The 5,298-nt window shown below is 43.6% G+C and overlaps 1 non-coding gene across 1 annotated transcript; it reads right to left on the bottom strand.

The window, feature by feature from the left end:
• Positions 1-2,536: 2,536 nt before the first annotated feature.
• LOC115029165 lies at positions 2,537-2,658 on the bottom strand. Its single transcript, XR_003834725.1, has one exon. It is a non-coding gene; the product is annotated as a small nucleolar RNA SNORA40 (small nucleolar RNA).
• Between the last annotated feature and the right edge of the window lie 2,640 nt (positions 2,659-5,298).

Raw genomic sequence — 5,298 nt, 5'->3', positions numbered from 1 at the left:
TCTAAGAAAGGGCCTGTGTTGACCCCAGTCTCAGAGGGCACTTGTAGAAGGTAGAAGGAGAGACATGGCCAAGAACATTCATAATCCAGAGAAATGGGATGTAAAAGGGCTGCCAGCACAAGATGAGCCAAGGGTCATGGCAGTGTTAAATAAGTATGGCACCAAAGGTTTTTAAAAAGTAGTTTTAAGTAAGCCCCACAGGGCATATGCAGGGTATATGCAGCCTTTGTGCCAAGGCAAGCCTGTAATGTTAAGAGAGGAGAAGGGCAATGCAGAACCACTCTGCAATGATGTACACCTGCCTCTCCCTTGATAGAGACCGACATTGAACCAAGTGTCGTCACCATGCATACACATATAACTGTGGGTGATATTAGCGTGTTCATTCATTGTACTGTGGTAAATATTTCATAATGAGTATGGTTCTAAAACCATTATTTTTACACATCCCATGTACAGAATCTTTGCTATTTGCACTACAGAAAAGCTGTGGAGGAAACAGCTCCAACAAATTAAACAGATCACCCAGGGTACATCCAAATCCTCAGATATTTGGAGAGCAGGTTGAGTAACCACATTAAATGAAATTTGGTTTAGACAGGGGATTTGGTGGGCTCGCTGGTCTTTTTGAAGTGGTAGAAGGACCTGTGAGCTGCATTACAGAACACAGAGTGGGGGTTATGTTTGGTGAAATAATCCAAGTTTCGGTCAGCTTTCTGTTGCTATCACTGAATAACTGAGGCTGCTGGTGTGTAAAGAATGGGGGTTTTATCTAGAGACTGCCATATTCAGGGACCCACCCCATAATCAGCTTCCAAACGCTGACACCATTGCATACACTAGCAAGAGTTTGCTGAAAGGTCCCAGATATAGCTGTCTCTTGTGAGACTATGCCGGGGCCTAGCAAACACAGAAGTGGATGCTCACAGTCAGCTATTGGATGGATCACAGGGCTCCCAATGGAGGAGCTAGAGAAAGTATCCAAGGAGCTAAAGGGATCTGCAACCCTATAGGTGGAACAACATTCTGAACTGACCAGTACCCCGGAGCTCTTGACTATAGCTGCATATGTATCAAAAGATGGCCTAGTCGGCCATCACTGGAAAGAGAGGCCCATTGGACACACAAACTTTTATATGCCCCAGTACAGGGGAACGCCAGGGCCAAAAATGGGAATGGGTGGGTAGGGAAGTGGGGGGGAGGGTATGGGGGACTTTTGGGAGAGCATTAGAAATGTAATTGAGGAAAATACGTAATAAAAAAAAAGAATGGGGGTTTATATTTGCTCAGGGTTCTAGAAGAGGGAGTTGGAAAGCATGTCCCTGGTAAGGGCGTTGAGTTCCCTGAACTCATAGTGGGAGGCAGAAGGGCAAAGGACATGTGTTGAAAGACAAAATAGAGAGCTATTCTAAGACCAAGACCACTGGGAGTGAGAACTCCCAGGAAAAGGCAGCAGTATCTTTTAATGACCTAGTTGTCTCTTAAAGACTTCACTTCCCAACACCACAATGGAATAAACTGAATTAACAAAGATATATGAAGCTGAAGGAGGTCCCTAGTGACATGCTGGGGTTCCAGATGCTGGAGGTGGCAGAAACTAGAGGACTCCAATATCTAGATGCCCTTGTTGAAGGGACTCATGTCTGTGGGGTGCTCTCCTCTGGACCCCATATTAAACACAGACCACACAAAAACACCAATTTCTAAGCACAAACCAAATCCAAAGAGATTCTTCCTTAAGCAAGGCAAAGAGACAAACAAGGTGGCTGAACCTGAACTGGGCAGGAACAGCCACAAACAGCTTTGCAAGTATTAATTTTAAGGGGGAAAAAGACAGAAGGTCTTTGTTAGAATGTGTTAGAGCTAGGATGTGTTGGTAAGTTATGATTGTATATTTTAGTTAAAATAATGAATTTTGAATGCTAGGTTTGATGTTTTGATAGTTGGACTTTGGTGATCAGTCTCAGGAATGAGTCAGGCATAATGAAGTAGACAAATAAGGGAATAGACCTTGGTGGTTTTTAGGAATATAATCTAATGGTTTAGGAAGAGAAAGAGAAGGGTAAAAGCCAAAATGTGCCAGCGCAATGTTTGCCAAGCTCAGGCCTTCTAGAGCCTTCTACTTACTCTGCAGCAGCCAGGCTCTCAATAGTTCTGGACTTCTGTAGTTACACTAGACAACCGGAGACAGTGATGGAGACCTTGTATGAAGTTTCTATGACCTAGATGAATGTTGGTGTTGGATTTTCTCCTTTTTCTACTGCTGGCTAAGACGTTTGCTGTGCTGGGTTTGTTCGTTGCATGTGTTCACTTCACTGTGTGTACCCCAGCTTCTAATAGTCAGTGTAACTTCTTCAAGGACCAAAAAAAAAAAAAAAAAAAAATCAAATACCTTTATTGGCTTAGAATCTAGCATTTATTTTTTGGATATAATATAGAAATATTGTATGCATGGTCAGGGTTTCAGAGTGTGGGGGATACTGTGGTGTGTGTGTGTGTGTGTGTCTGTGTCTGTGCGTGCATGTCTGTGTGTTTGTGTGTCGTAGTCCTTATATATATCAAAACTCATATTGAACAATGAGTTCTGGGTTATAAAAGAGGATTAATTTTGCATCTCTGTTTCCTGCCTTTGTCTATCACTTGGACAGAAAACACATGTGCCATCCTGCCTGGTCTTTGTGGATGGAAATTCTTATACTCTTAGCCGCACTGATGATTTTCTGGAGAAAGCTAAGGCCTGCAGACCATCTCCGACCGGAAGTGTTGGTGATGCGCTTGTGGAAGGTCAGGAGTTGCACAGGACTGTTTAACTTTACACTACTGTGACGGACACTTGTGGCGCACCAACTTAAGAAGGGATCCCAGCAGTAATCTCAGAAGTAGAGATTTCTATCCTTGACTGACTATTTGGGGTAGATGGCAGCACAGAACAGCATGCTGGGAGCATATGGAGAGGATCTCTCTTTACCTTGTGGTCAAGTGGTAAAGAGAAAGAGAAAGAGACCACTGTCCACATTCTCCTTTGAAGTCATACCCTTAGTAATCCGAGGCTCCATCTCTTAAAAGTCCTAACATCTCCCACTAGCACCAAGCTGAGACCAAGTCTTGACATACTTGGAGGACACTCCCAGTCTAAACTATAGTAGATGCTAAAGATCTCGTGACTAACAACTTTCCAAAAAGCCCCTGGAAAATGGAGCAGCAGTGTGATGCCAGGTGTTCAGTCATGTGACCACGGCTCTCCTCACATTACTGTTTTATCTTAGATGGTACTATGTGTTCTAAGGCCGACTCCCCACCCCAAGAGCTTTATGTATTAATAGACATTTCATAAACATCCCTTGTGGTAATTAAATAATTACAAGAATCCAAGCATTATAATGATAGCCTTTGTACACATATTTGTGTACACTATTATGACATTTTAAGGGGAGAATATGAATCTGTTAGGTATAAGCATTTAACAAATTACATGATGTATAGGTTTGAAGACACGGCAGCTTGAGTTGGAGGAAGAACAGAGAATAAAATAATGATAGGGCTATCCGAGTGTTCTTGCTTGCTGTGAGCCAACTTGTGCTGTACTTCTGCCTTGTCTGTCATGTTTGTCATGCTGATTCCTCTCTGTAGGAGACTAGTCATAACTGTACTCAGACAGCTACTTTCTGCTAGGTTTTGGGACTCTATGGTCCATGCTAAAGGGGTCTCCTTGCTCACGGAAGCCACTTCAGACTTTAAGATCTGGCTCCTGTTTCTGCTGTGCTTTGTCTGGGGGCAGAATGTGAGCTCTTGTGAACAAGGCATTGTGCTTTGTTCAGCGATAATACCCATGTGAGAGTCATTGTCACAGGCTAGCAAAGGGACCAAGAGCCAATACCCACCCTCTGGCAGACTCTGGTCTGCGTGGGAAGTTGGGGTCCTACACAATGGCTGCTAATTTAACCTAGACACATTCCCCCCTTACATGTGGGAGTGAGAAATGACTAGGTGTCAGTGGCTAGTGATATAGGCCATAGTCACTCATCCTCCATGCTGGATCATCAGTCAGTTCAAAATTCCAGGTTATTGGTGATTCCAACACATTAGTGATTCAGGATTTTACAAGAGGGAAGAGTGTGTGCCCCCTCTGCACTCAGCCTCTGAGATTTCCTTATATTAAAAAAAATCTTATTATTTTATATGTATGGGTATTTTACCTACATGTATGTCTGTATGCCAAGTGCCTGAAAAGTTTAAATAAGGGCACCAAACTTCCTGGGACTTGAGCTAGAGAAGGCTGTAAGCTACCATGTGGGTCTGGGAACAGAGCATGGATCCTCTGTAAGAGCAGCCAGTCCTCTTAACCTCTTAACCCTCCCCTACCTCCCTCCCTCTTCTCAGAATCAGTTCCTGCACGCACTCCTCCACCCTTCGGAGCATCTCAGAGTTTGAGGGTTTTTTTTTTCTTGGCTCTGACACCATTCTAATTCCATGATTTTAGTACAGTCTTAAGAACTCAGTCTGCTACAGTGTAACATGTATGAACTCACAGTTTATAGTTCTGTGTGTCCATGTATACTAGAAATACTTCCCTATTTGTTTCATCACAAGTTTAGTTTTACCAAAATGTGTCCTTATCTGAGGAAGAACTTTCAGCCTCTCCTCAACAGATCAGGGGAAACAAATCCAGATGCAGAAATGACCCTTGCAGCGCCCCCTTCTTAAACATTCATTGTGTTTAGTTCTCACTCCGAGGCTCAGCATTTCATGACAGCAGGCAGTGTCAGGGGAGCACACCTGTGACATCAGCGCTTAGGGAGACAAAGGCAGGAGAATCATGTTAACTTGTCTTTATTATCATCTGTTCCTTGTTAATGAACCTGAACCTGTGATAGCAAGAGCCCTCCCAAGAACTAAACTAGCCTTGGTGCCTGGGGAATAATAAGGTTGTCCTTAGTGACTTTAAAAGAATTACTGTTCAAATTCCCTTCTGCATCAGTTTTGACGATGGTGTGTGATGAATATCTATTCTGTGACTGATGTTTTCTTGAACTCTGTCACTGTCACTGTCTGCCTAGGGCCCCCAATTCTGACAGCATGTTCACACATGTGTACACACAGACACACACAGACACACACAGACACACATACACAGACACACACACACACAGACACAGACACACACACACACACAGACACACACAGACACACAGACACAGACACACACACAGACACAGACACACAGACACAGACACACACAGACACACACACAGACACAGACACACAGACACACACACACACACAGACACACAGACACAG

Source organism: Mus caroli, chromosome 13 (genome assembly GCF_900094665.2).
Source record: "Mus caroli chromosome 13, CAROLI_EIJ_v1.1, whole genome shotgun sequence".
NCBI classification, from domain to species: Eukaryota; Metazoa; Chordata; class Mammalia; order Rodentia; family Muridae; genus Mus; species Mus caroli.
This window is presented reverse-complemented; position numbering and strand designations above follow the sequence as displayed.